Below are 12,479 nucleotides of genomic sequence, written 5' to 3'. Positions count from 1 at the left end.
GCCCCCCCCGGCCCCCCGGGGAGCTCTCGGGGACTCCGGACGAGTGAAAAGCGGGGAAGGGCCCGATCTGTCGGTGACTCGACGCACGAACCCCACCGCCACGTCGCTCAAAATCTCCCCCACCCCTCGTATCTCTCTCGCCGCCGGCACCACCCCGCCGGCTTGTTGCCCAGATTGCGCCGCCACTCCTTCCCCACCTGCCTATATTCCGCCGTGTTTGGACGACGGCCTATTCCGGTCGCTCTTCCACCGCCTCGTTTTCCGCCGCTTGCTCGTCGTCGCTCGCGGCTCGGGTTGCCTCGACCACGCCCGTCAGGTGTTCGTCCATTTGCCTCGCCGGCCATGGACTCGGACGAAGAGGAGGAGCAGATGTTCGTCGAGCTTATGCAAGAAGAGATGGCAGCAGCCGCCCAAGACGACGATCACATGATGATCCTTGGTTGCTTGGCAAGCATGTACGCCGGACTGGCAACTCGTCGGCGTGGTGAGTCCACCGCCCTTGATTGTTTCTACCGGTTCTGCAGGGCCGTCATAGCAGTGTTCGGGGACTATTACTTGAGATCACCCACTGTCGAAGACACTCAGAGGATCCTTGCAACAAATGAAGCTAGAGGTTTTCCAGGGATGCTTGCAACAAGCACCATATGAGAGAGAGGGTCCTCTTGCACAGCCTAATCACCAGGTGCCTCCATCATGGGCCGCCTTCATTGCTATGCGCCAGGAGATTCGAGACTCTACAATGCACCAAATTTCTTTGCAAGATGATCTGGTGGAGCACATATGGAGGCTCCGAGGCAACGCCAACGCCGACGCCAACTAGTCTGTCTTAATTTGTTTGAAAAATTATGAAATTTGTGTGCTTCATTTTTTTCAGCACTTGTTAAACATTGTACTGTTATCGCCGAATTTGTTTCAGCAATTTTCGTCCTCTTGTTTGCCCAACTTGTTAAATTTTATGTTGAATTTGTTTGAAATATGTCAAATGGTCGAGGTTGGGGGTTTCCTGCCGGGGGGGCGGCTGGAACTTCGGCGCTCCCCACGCCAAATCTTCATCCAATCCGGACGAAAATTTCGCCGGATTTGGGCGTGGGGAGCGCCAACGAGTGGGGATGCTCTAAGAAATGCCACATGCGTGCATGATAGATAATTACATTATCCTATATTATAAGACATCCGTGCCAAAGTATGTTCTGGTTGTTGGCATGGCATATTGGCATGGACCCCTAATAATAATTATAAATTTTGCTGGTGACCGATCGGTCTCCGGCATCACATGCTCTTGCTTTTGCATGCATGCATGCAAGGTGCTGACCGTGACTGCTTTGGGAGTGAGATGTACTGCTGACTTTGTCGTGACCCACTTGATTGATTGATTATTTTTGTCGATCCAAAGTGTGCTCACCTGGGTAATTATACTACTAGCACTAGTATTGGTCTACTTTCAAAGATCCAGAATGAAGACGTTTGCGTTTCTTTCACGTGGCGGGCTAAATTTTTATGGATTTGATTGTCTAGCCTGATTTTATATTTCTGAGCTGTACGATTCTTAAATCACAATTTTGTGCACGTAGAAGCATGGACGTAGCCAGGATTAAATACGAAGGGGGCCAAATGAATGACGTATTTACTTGGAGGGGGCCATGGTCGTGGCTCCGTCAATGAATTTAGAGTTTTTTCTACAATATTCTACATAATACAAGGGGTTTTAGAAAAATTTCCATCATTAGAGGGTGACATGGCCCTGGCTCCGTCCCTGCGTAGAAGCACACTAGTACAGCTTAAACACCGCCAAGGACTCCACCACCAACACCTCGTCGAGCACCATAGCCCGGGCCTCCACCCCGGCATTTGTCTAGCTCCCGCACACCATCACGACATTCTGTTGTTGCCGGCTCGGCGCCCTCCATCCACACGCGAGCCGCAACGTTGTACGAACCAGATGATCGCTACCCAAGTAGCACATAAGAATCTTCCCTTAGACCACGGCCGTCACGCCAAATCCGGGGCCGCTACCCCGGACATAGAAGCAAAAGCAGCCCAAAGCTACATCTGCCCAAGCCGACAGACCTTGCCACCCTCGTTGCATTAAACCAGGTCGCCATTGGCGATCTGGTGCAACGAGGGTTGCTATCCACCCTATGACGAGCCGCAACCCCAGCTCCTAGGTCACAACTACACAACTATCCGGAGCCACCGCCTCGACATGAAATAACAACCTCGGGTCGCCGCCTCGACATCCATCGCACCTTCTAGCGAGACAAACTAACGTGCCAAGCAGTTTGCCAACACCAACATTCCACTTTGCGTACCACCACAGATAGCAACTGGACGTCTCGAGCGACCTCCTGGGAGAAGCCCCGACGGTAGAACACGTGGGCATGCCTTATCGGGTACCCACCTTTGCCATACCCGTTGTGGTCCAACTAGAGGCCCATGAATCCTAAGAAGCATTGGTAGTTTGACATCCTTGCGTCAGGCTCACTAGGATTGATAGGATACACATACCGACAAGTTGCAATTTCTTTTCCGGAAGAGGATCTCCCAAAACCTCTAAGGTTTGGCTTGTATCGATTTGAGGGTAGGTGATCAACCGGGAAGTTGATCCGGAACGCGTATGCATGACTGAGAAAAATGTGCATAGAAGACATGTGTTTTTTTTTTTTTGAGACCCTGCATAGAAGACATGTGTTGGGCCGCTGTGTAGCGTAGGATCTGGCGTTCGTCGTCCACGGAGACATTGAAGGGAGGAGTTGTGCGGCGCACGCGAGGTGCCGTTGCTGGTTTGCACATGGCACGATGTTCCGGCGAGGCAACGACAGCAGGTACCAGTACACGTACGTACCCGCACCGTACTAGTTGCTTCTCATTTCTGTATTCGTTGTGTGTGTACAATAGTCGGTGGGGTCTGTTTAATTACAATTATGATGGCAGTGTGCGTGCGTGTACGTAGAGGAGTGATGGTTTGTCAGCTGGGTGGATGGATGGATGAGATGAGATCAGGAGAAGGAATGGGAGGTGGGCCCAGCCTCAGCCTGAGGACACCCTGCTCTCCCTTGTGGAGTGAGCCCCGCGTCATTTGCTTCCTTGTCTGCCCCAGCCCGCCCAGCCCATCGTCCTTCATTGCTGCAGTGCAGAGCCTCTCTTTGAAGAATCAACGCTGCGTACTGTTCTGTTCTGTTCGTCCCCACTCTCCCTCCATCGCCATGGCTACGCTAGCTAGCAAAGGTGCGTGGTTTCAGTTTCGCTCAAATTGAGCCAGGCACACTGCTGCTAGTCACCGCGCAATGCCTGTGCATGGCTCCGGCCCACAATAAAACAAAAACTGAACTTGAGCTTGAGCCGAACGTGGCAGCTAGTGCTTGCTGCCCCGTACACCGAACAGGATTCTCACTAGGACCTAGTGGTTGGTGCCATAGTACCTAGTACTACCTAGTAGACGTTACAGCTGGTTTCTCAACACATAATCTTTGAAACATGGGCGATTTCGACACAATTAACCCTTTTTGGTAAGTAATCTACATAATAAACTTCGAACGGAACTATTTCCATGGTCTAACTCTTTAGCATGGCACCCAACCGCACGGCGTCGAGCTTTGATAGCACGGCGCCATGTACCATGTCGATGTGGTATTTTCATACGTGGACAGCCCGGGCCCGTATCTAAGGTTAACGGCGCTATGGTACTCGGCGCCATAGGTCGTATGTGTGGCGCCGTTGACACGGGCGCCACAGGTCGTCTGCATGGCGCCGTGGACAAAGGCACCATGGTCGATATATACTAAGGATGTCAATTTTACCCACGGGTATGGGTACCCGCGGGTACCGTATCCACATGGGCAGGATATGGGTACACTTTTATGCCCATGGGTAGTATCCATATCCTGCCCGCTAAGTCATGGGTAGAACACGGTTATAGCCTCGTACCCGCGGGTATACCCATACCCTGCCCGTTTATTATCAATTTCTTATGTGGTACATCAAATTTTGTTGACATATGATTTAAAATATGAGAATGTGCTTTTTATAATTTGTTAATTTTTATGTACTCAACTACCTGTTATTGAGTTGAGATAATTCATTTTTTCAATCAAATTTGTTGTTGAGAAATGTAAAATTGCTATACAATTTGACCTACCCACCGGGTACCCAATGGGTACGGGTACCCGCCGGGTATGGGTATGGGTAAAGTTTTATACCCGCGGGTACGGGTATGGGTGGAAGTTTGTACCCATTGACTATACGGGCATGGATATGATATTGCTCTACCTGCCCATACCCTACCCATTGCCATCCTTAATATATAGGCTTACTAGGCAGCGTTGTATCAGGTCGATTTAATCTGCCGAGCCGTTGTAGATTGGAATCTCCCGACCCGCCGCCCCCGCCGCCTCCGCCGCCTCCCTCTCCTCCCAGGCCTGCCGCCGCCTCAAGCTCGATGTCTCCGCACCCGCCCACCTCCGGCCTCCTCTCCACCTCCAACACCTCTATTCTTTCTGCTCTTGTGAAGGGCGTCGCCCGTCCTCCAGGTGCTCGCGGTCATGGCGGATGCTCCGATGGAGGGCCACTACCGTTCGCGTTGAAGGGCGAGGTGCTGAAGCTGGCGTGCACCAGGGCGTGTTGTGCTACCGCTGGCCTTCTAGGTATCATCTCAATTTCCCAATATAAATTTAGGTTACATTGTACTGTCAATTTTGTTGTATGCGATGCCTGCTAGGTATCATCTCCATTTCCCAATATCAATTGTTGTTGTTGTTGTTGTGGCCCGAGACCCATACTTTTAACCTTGGGTGTGGAGAGATGACCGTGACTTTGCAGGATGTGTCGATGATCCTTGCACTTCCGATCAGTGGAGCTCCTCTCTATTTTAGCACAAACTCGAAGGGATGGCGCGATTCGATGAGGTCACTCATTGGGTGTGCACCGTTGGTAAAAGACATGCCCGCAGGTGCGCCATACACATGGATTTCGTTGAGGTATAAGAGATGCACCGAGCTTGCTGAAAAGGAGGTGGTGCAACAGTATGCCCGTGCATATGTGTGGTATGTTATTAGTCGGACTCTCTTTGCGGACAGTGGTGGTAGAAATGCTCCTTGAGTATGGGGCCTTTGTCCACGACACCATACAGACGACATGTGGTGCTCGTGTCAACGGCGCTGCACATACGACCTATGGTGCCGAGTACCATGGCGCCGTTAACCTTAGATGCGGGTCCGGGTCGTCCACGTATGAAAATACCATAGTGTCGTGGTACATGGCGCCGTGCTATCAAAGCTCGATGTCGTGCGGTTGGACGCCATGCTAAAGAGTTAGACCATCAAAATAGTTGCACCTGGAGTTCCTTCTGTGAAATACTTAACAAAAGGATCAATTGTGTCGAAATCGCCTTGAAACATGTTATATTTTAGTGTTGCAGACTTCTAAATTTAACCGGCCAACACTGGCCTCTATCTTGACTTAACAAAATAATCATCTAGAATATCCATGTGCGGTGTTATCTTGAGTCCATAATTCACGTAAGCTTTTAGAAGTTACTTGGATGCATAGCATCGATTATGGTGAAAAGTAGTTTATGCATATGTGATGTTCTCTTGCTACAGAAGGTTGCGTTTTTTTATATTTTAACGTTCAAATTTATAATCATGTGGTCTGCTCGATCTAATTTTCCACGTAATAGTGTGTGGTTTCAGCTTCGTTCTGCTTTTCCACGTAAATTAAGCCAGTCATACTGCGAAAGTGTGTTTGGCACATGTTTTTAAAAATCATATTTTTTGGATTTCAAAAAATTGAAATTAAATACCTACATACATATAAACATTTCGAAGGTACGGGTAGAAATTTTGGAGAAAAAATTATTGTATTTTGAGCTATACAAAGAAAATAAAATTTCTAACAAATATTTACCATGTAGCACAAAAAATAATGCATTTTCTACCAAAACTTCACACGGGTATTCAGAACATATGTATGTATTTGAAAAATAAATGTGACAATTTTTCAAAACATAAATATATAATTTTAAAATATTTTTAAAAACTGAGAGCACTGATGTTTATGTGCACCAAATATACTTCGGGCATACCGCTGCTTGTCACTATGCAATGCATGTCTAAGGCTGGTGCCAATGCATCACCACACTATAGCCTGCCACGTCAGCTTTTTTCCTCACTCTCACCCCACTCTCACCTCACGGTGCCAGTGCACGGGCTATAGTGCCAGCTCTCACTTCTCTCTCTCCACATCACCATTTCTTTTTTAGATTAAGTTATTTCACTCGATTTTTTGTAGACATTCAAAATAATGTAAGAAAATTATTTTATTCAACTAAAAATGTTACCGATTACATAATGATTAATAAAATTGCATAATAAATTTTAAAAATTACATAATAAATAAAAATTCTACTCCTCTTCCTCTTCTTCCTACTCCCCCTCCTCGTCGTCATCATCTTCCAGACCAAGCTCTTTTTCCACCATCTTGATGGCCTTCGCATATTTGCGCTTTTCTGCTTCGTTCATGTCGTCGGTTGATCGGTCTTTCATTTTGTTCCATTGCTTGAATAGCTTAGCCTTCACTAAACCCTTCATCATGTTCCTCATCGCGAAGGATTTACTTCCTACCTCACTGCTTGATGAGGATTCCTTCCCCTTCCTCCTACCCTTACGTGCCGCGGCCTTGGCCCTATCGCGGCCCGTTGGACGCTCCTCCTCCGTCGTCGCGTCGCTAGAGCTGTACTCACCAGAAACTCCAAGACGGCTTCTCTTGGATGTGGAATCGGTTCCACTACCAGGACCATTTTGTCCTTTCCACTTCGCTTCATTGCGAACAGCTTCCCACCAGTGGTGCCGTCTGAACGGCGGAGTCACTCTTTTGTCATTCGCGTACCTCTCTATTGCCGCCCTCATGACCATTGCATCGTCTGCTCCACTCTGACGTAACGATTCTTCTTGGATGTAGTATGCATTGAACAGGGACACCTCCTTGTTGTAGGAGTTCCAATGATCCTTCAGTTGCTTGGAGGTCCGACGATGGGCAGGCTTGGAGGTAGAGTTGAAGGTTTCAGCTATCTGACCCAAAAACTAGTGCCGGTCTTGCAATTACCGGCGACAGAGTCCTTGGAGTTAAAATCCAAGCATGAACCTACCCCGAAATAGATATTGTAAGTGAAAAATCCAAGCAAGAACCAACCCCGAAATAAATATGTGATGGGTAAGTAAAGTACCAGTTTTTCCTCTTCCGCAGGTGTCCAGTCAAGCCTCTTTGCACGCGGTGGTACGATTGTTTCCGCGGCATTGGACTCGGAGCTTCGAGCACTGGCTTCAGGAGGTGGTGGAGGGTACGGACCATATGGCGCGTATGGATACGGAGGTGGAGGGTATGAACCGTACGAAGGCGATGGGTAAGGAGGTACAGTGCCACTCCCGCTACCTGTAGGTGGAGCATGTGGAGGTGGTTGGAGGTATGGATACGGAGGCGGAGGGTATGAACCATATGGCGCCGGAGGTGGACCGTATGGCCCATATGGCCCCGGAGCTGGTGTACCGGAGGAGTATAAAACTCGAGGAAGCGGCGAAGAACCGACATTGGAGCGACGATGTGTCGGAGAGACATCATCTAGGTGTATTGGTGACCCGTCGGGCTGCAAGAGATCCGTGAACGTGGTCATATCTGGTGGAGTCCAACCGGACATGGTGGAGAAGATTTGAGAGAGTGAAGGAGATGAATGAGATGAAATGGGTGTGGAGTGAGTGAAACCATATGAGGGGTATTTATAGGGGGTGGGGATGAAATTTTAGGGTTTTTTTTTTGGCTTTTTTCGGATTTTTTGAACCAGCAACGGCTACCCAACGGCTAGTTGAATCAGATCGCGCCACATCAGCTAGCCGTTACACCCTCTCGCCCGCCAGTAGCCTCTCTCTCGTCCGCCTCTCGCCCGCCAGTCGCCTCTCTCTCGCCCGCCTCTCGCCTCCCTCTCGCCCCCAGCGCTACCGCCCCGTGCTGCCAACGTTGCCGCCCCACTCTCGCCCGCCTCTCGCCTCCCTCTCGCCCCCAGCGCGCGGTAGCTGGCGATACCGCCGGGCGCCCGCGCCACCGCCCCGCGCTCTCGTCTCGCCCCGCTGTCGCCCGCCTCTCGCCCCGCCTCGGGCGGTAGCGCCCAGACTACCGCCTGCGTTGGCACCAGCCTAAGCATGGCTCCGGCCCACAATAAAGTAGACCGTGCGCAACAGCACCGAGCACATGTTTGTCGCCCTGCATGCTTCTCGACGAATTCTCATATGTTTCTCACGCATGACATGGGACTTCCTGTGGTTGGAGAAAACCAATTGAAATCGAGCCGTACGAAAATACACCTGGGTTCATGAGTACCCCGAGTTAGTGTAGCGGCATAAGATTTGTTTTTCTACTGCTCCATAAATTCCAAATAATTTTTTTGCATGTAGGGAATGCATGTATGTATATGCATGTTATTTTTCATACAAAAATTCGAAAGTATGTAACTTGAGGAAAAAATAACAAGTTTCAAATGAATATTACGAACGAAACTCCCTCCTGCTTATGAGATGCAGTTATTGGGCTGTATCTTATCCGTCATAAACTAAGGGCGGGTTCTTTGCTTGGCTTGGAGCAAGAAAACACATTTTGGACAACGAATAGATTGAGAAAGGGAGGATGGCCAAATTATATTGGTGGAATATGATCACAGTTCGTTCTGAACCGCAAAGAATCCTGCTCCTAGTTTATCATGGGTGCAAAGAGTTTGGGCGAGTGATACCGGGAGAGTTGGCTTTTGTAATAATCGTCTAATTTTTTTTGTCAAACCTTTTCTCAATTAATAGGTTGGCTAAAAGAATTCCACAATTTGACAAAAAATACTAGCAGAAACCGACATTTAAATATGTTATTCCTCCTATTCATATTATTTATCACTAATACCAAAATATCTAGACACTAATTTCGCTCGTGGCCAAGATCGAGGTTCCCTACCACGTGGTTTCTATTTTGCTTTTTGGGCAAACGACCACGACGTTGGTGGATTGTATCGCCCTTTGGGGCGAGCACGAGTTCTGCTGTACGAAAACTTGCCTTGTTTTTCAACTAGAAAAGAAGCATGCACGCTACATGACTTGACGGGCGTCAAGAAAAGGATAGCGGAACAGGATTCTCACACTCTTGACGCTAGCGGTTGGTGCCCCTAGTCTCTAGACGTTTGAGCTGGCGGCAAAGGATAGTATTGTCGTGTACTGACGTGCTTCAGCAGACTTTTCTTTGACTTAACTAGCAACATATCCTCGTAAATACGAGAAATTTTTCTAAAATGCTGGCATTGTATTTATTATATCGTAAGAAATGCATTAAATTACAGCTATATCACTTCCGCAAACTTTAAGCCATTTTAACAATACATGTTGAGAAACATTTAGGGATTTCAGTGTTGTAGTTTTTTAGACTTATTAACCAACCAACACTGACCGCTAATTTGACTTAACAAAATAATCAACTAGAATATCTATGTGCATGTTACCTTGAGTCCATAATTCACGTAAGATTTTATAAGTCACTGGGATGCGTAGCATCGATTATGGTGAAAAGTAGTTTATGCATATGTGATGTTCTCTTGCTACAGAAGTTTGTGTTTTTTAAATTTTAACGTTCAAATTTATAACCATTTTGTTTGCTCTTATTTTTAACGTTCAAATTTCCCGGGGACTATTTCTTTGGTAACGTTTTCATTATCTTGTTGGATGATTGGAGCAGGTTTTTGCCTACCGATTTATCTTCGCTATGGTTTTAAAAAATAAGTTTTCAATCATCCAAAAAGATATAAAAATAAGAGCAAAAACCTACCCGTTGTTTCGTCCCCAAGGGCGACTCGAGGAAACCCTACCAGTCGTCGCCAGGCCTCCTCTGGCCCGACCCGGTCCCGCCGCCATCGGATAAAATCGCCTGGCGAATCCCACATCGGAGGACGACGATGGTGGGTGCTCATGGTTGGGAGCCTCGTTCCCTGCCAGGCGGATGCTTGCCGACGGACGGCGATTTCCTCCATGTTCCCAATGACCTCTCTAGCAACGCCTCCGGCAGGTGATGCTTCGACGCTCACTCCTCGTGCGTCAGCGTCGACTGCAACTACGGGCTCCGGCTTCACGACTTTTCCTTGTCAGGGTGGCCCCTCCTTCCTACCTCTTGGATGCTCGGGTGTGGGTGTGGTTGGTCTCCGGCTTGCTAGGTTCACGGCTCCAATTAGGCTCCACGATCAGGTTTGGTCGCTTGCGGCCAGGCCCGATCTGGCCATTAACTTCTGCTGCCCGATCTCGACTGCATATTACTTCACCTATATGGACTCATAGGGTTGCACTTTGATAGTTTGATGTAATGCATTAGTGTTGGAGGGGTCAGAATGATAGAAACCATCTTCCAACACTATGGGTTGCATTAGAGGGGTTTATGTCTAGGATCCCAAATCTTATGCCTATGATGGGTGAAAGATCGAGATGTCGCCTAGAGGGGGGTGAATAGGCAATTACAAACTCTTACGGATTTGTCTTGTAAGAATGCGGAATTAAACTAACGTTTAGTTTACAAGCACAAACCCTAAATATGCTAAGCTCAACTAAGTGTAACAATGGCAACTAGAGCTAAGCAAGATAGGCACAAGATATATGTAGCACAAGTGATAGCAAGATATATGTACTTCAAGCACGATGGCTATCACAAGGAAAGAGAGCTTGGGTACAGAAATAACCGAGGCACGCGGAGACGAGGATGTATTCCCGTGTTCCCTTCCTTTGCAAGAAGGTACGTCATGTTTGGAGGAGTGGAGGTCCCACGAAGGATTCCCCGCGCCACGAAGGCTCACCCTATTCTCCGAACCACACCCACGAAGGATAATGGCCCTTTCCTTATGGTTAGCTTTTCCTCCGCTCCGGAGATGGCAAGCTCCACAACCACTTCACAAGCTCCACGAAGGAGAAGCCCGGGCCTCTTCACAATCTTCTTGAAGAGATCACCGGAGCACCAACCGCCAAGCCAACTAGGAGGTTTCCCTCCAAGAGTAACAAGCTCACGGTCTCTAACTCGAACTAATCGTGGTGGAGAGCTCAACACTATGCAATGATGCAAAGCAAGAACACTAGAGGTGTTCAAGTCCTTCACTCTCAAATCCCACCCAAGCAACAAATGCTAAGATGAGATTGGAGAGGAAGAATAATCGGGAAAGTCAACAAAAGACTCCAAGATCTAGATCCCAAGAGTTCCCCTCACTTAGAGGAGAAATGGATTGGTGGAAACGTAGATCTAGATCTCCTCTCTTAGATCCCTCAAGAATGAGCAAGAATCATGGAGGGAGACAAGAGAGAGAGCAAGTTCTTCAAGGGCAACAATGGAGGTGAGAGAATGGAAGAACTCTCTTTTTCTCAAGGTGGAAGAAGGGCTATTTATAGCCCAAGAGCAAATAAAACTGTTGGGGAAAAAGACAGAGAAAACGGGTAGAAAAAAGGCCAAAAAGGCAGCCCAGCCGGCTGCCAGGCCGGCCGACTGGCCGGGCGGGGCGGCGGCTGCCCTGTGCGGCAGATAGGCGTGGGGGCGCGTTGGGGTGGGCCGCGGCGGGGCGTGAGGCCCAGCCGGCTGGGTGGCCGATCAGGCCGGCGCCAGCTCCGGCGGGCCGGTCGGTGGCCGGGCACTGGGCCGGACCAGGCCGCGAGGCCCACGGGACGCCGCCCCGGATATCACGAGCGCCCGGGCCGGTTTCGGCCGGGTGGGCCGGCGCTTAGCCCGGTAGGCCGGTCGGCCGGCCGGCTGCCCCTCCCCTTTTTTCTTTTTCTTCTTTTTCTTCTTTTTCTTCTTTTTCTTCTTTTCTCCTTTTACCTTTTTCTGTAATAACTAATGCTCCCGAACTCCGATTCGTATGAAACCAATTTTGTTGGAAAGATAACGACGAATAGAACCCCAACAAAATCTGGAAATATGGAGACTCCTCACAGAACATTTTAGATGATTTTAGAGAGGGAGTCTCCCACCGTCAAGAAACGGTGAAGACGTCCAAACTCGAAAACGCAATAGAAGATGCATGCGGATTCCGTTTTCGATGAACTTGGGCTTGCTGTAAAGCTAGCAACAAGCTCAAGAACCTCACACAGAGAAACACCAAGAAGCAATAAGGATATGCAAAGTATGCAAAGGATTGAGCTCTCAAAGACGATGTGATCAAGTTACTCAACCGAAAGCCCCTCTTAATAGTGCGGCTATTTATCCTATAATCCGGTCTCCCATCAACCACCTCGAGACCGGTAAAAGGAAAACCTATCAAGGTCATACCTTTGCCTTGCGCATCTCGCTTGATCTGTATGATAACACTTCAAGCTCCACACAATCCGAAATGCCTCACTTGATCAATGTTGCTTCGTGAAGACTCACAAATGCTCCCCCATACACTATGATGGTGAAAGATCGAGATGTCGCCTAGAGGGGGGGGGGGTGAATAG

The sequence above is a fragment of the Lolium perenne genome, chromosome 3 (assembly GCF_019359855.2).
Source record: "Lolium perenne isolate Kyuss_39 chromosome 3, Kyuss_2.0, whole genome shotgun sequence".
Taxonomy (NCBI): Eukaryota; Viridiplantae; Streptophyta; class Magnoliopsida; order Poales; family Poaceae; genus Lolium; species Lolium perenne.
The sequence above is the reverse complement of the archived record's forward strand: the minus strand, read 5'-3'. Positions refer to the sequence as shown.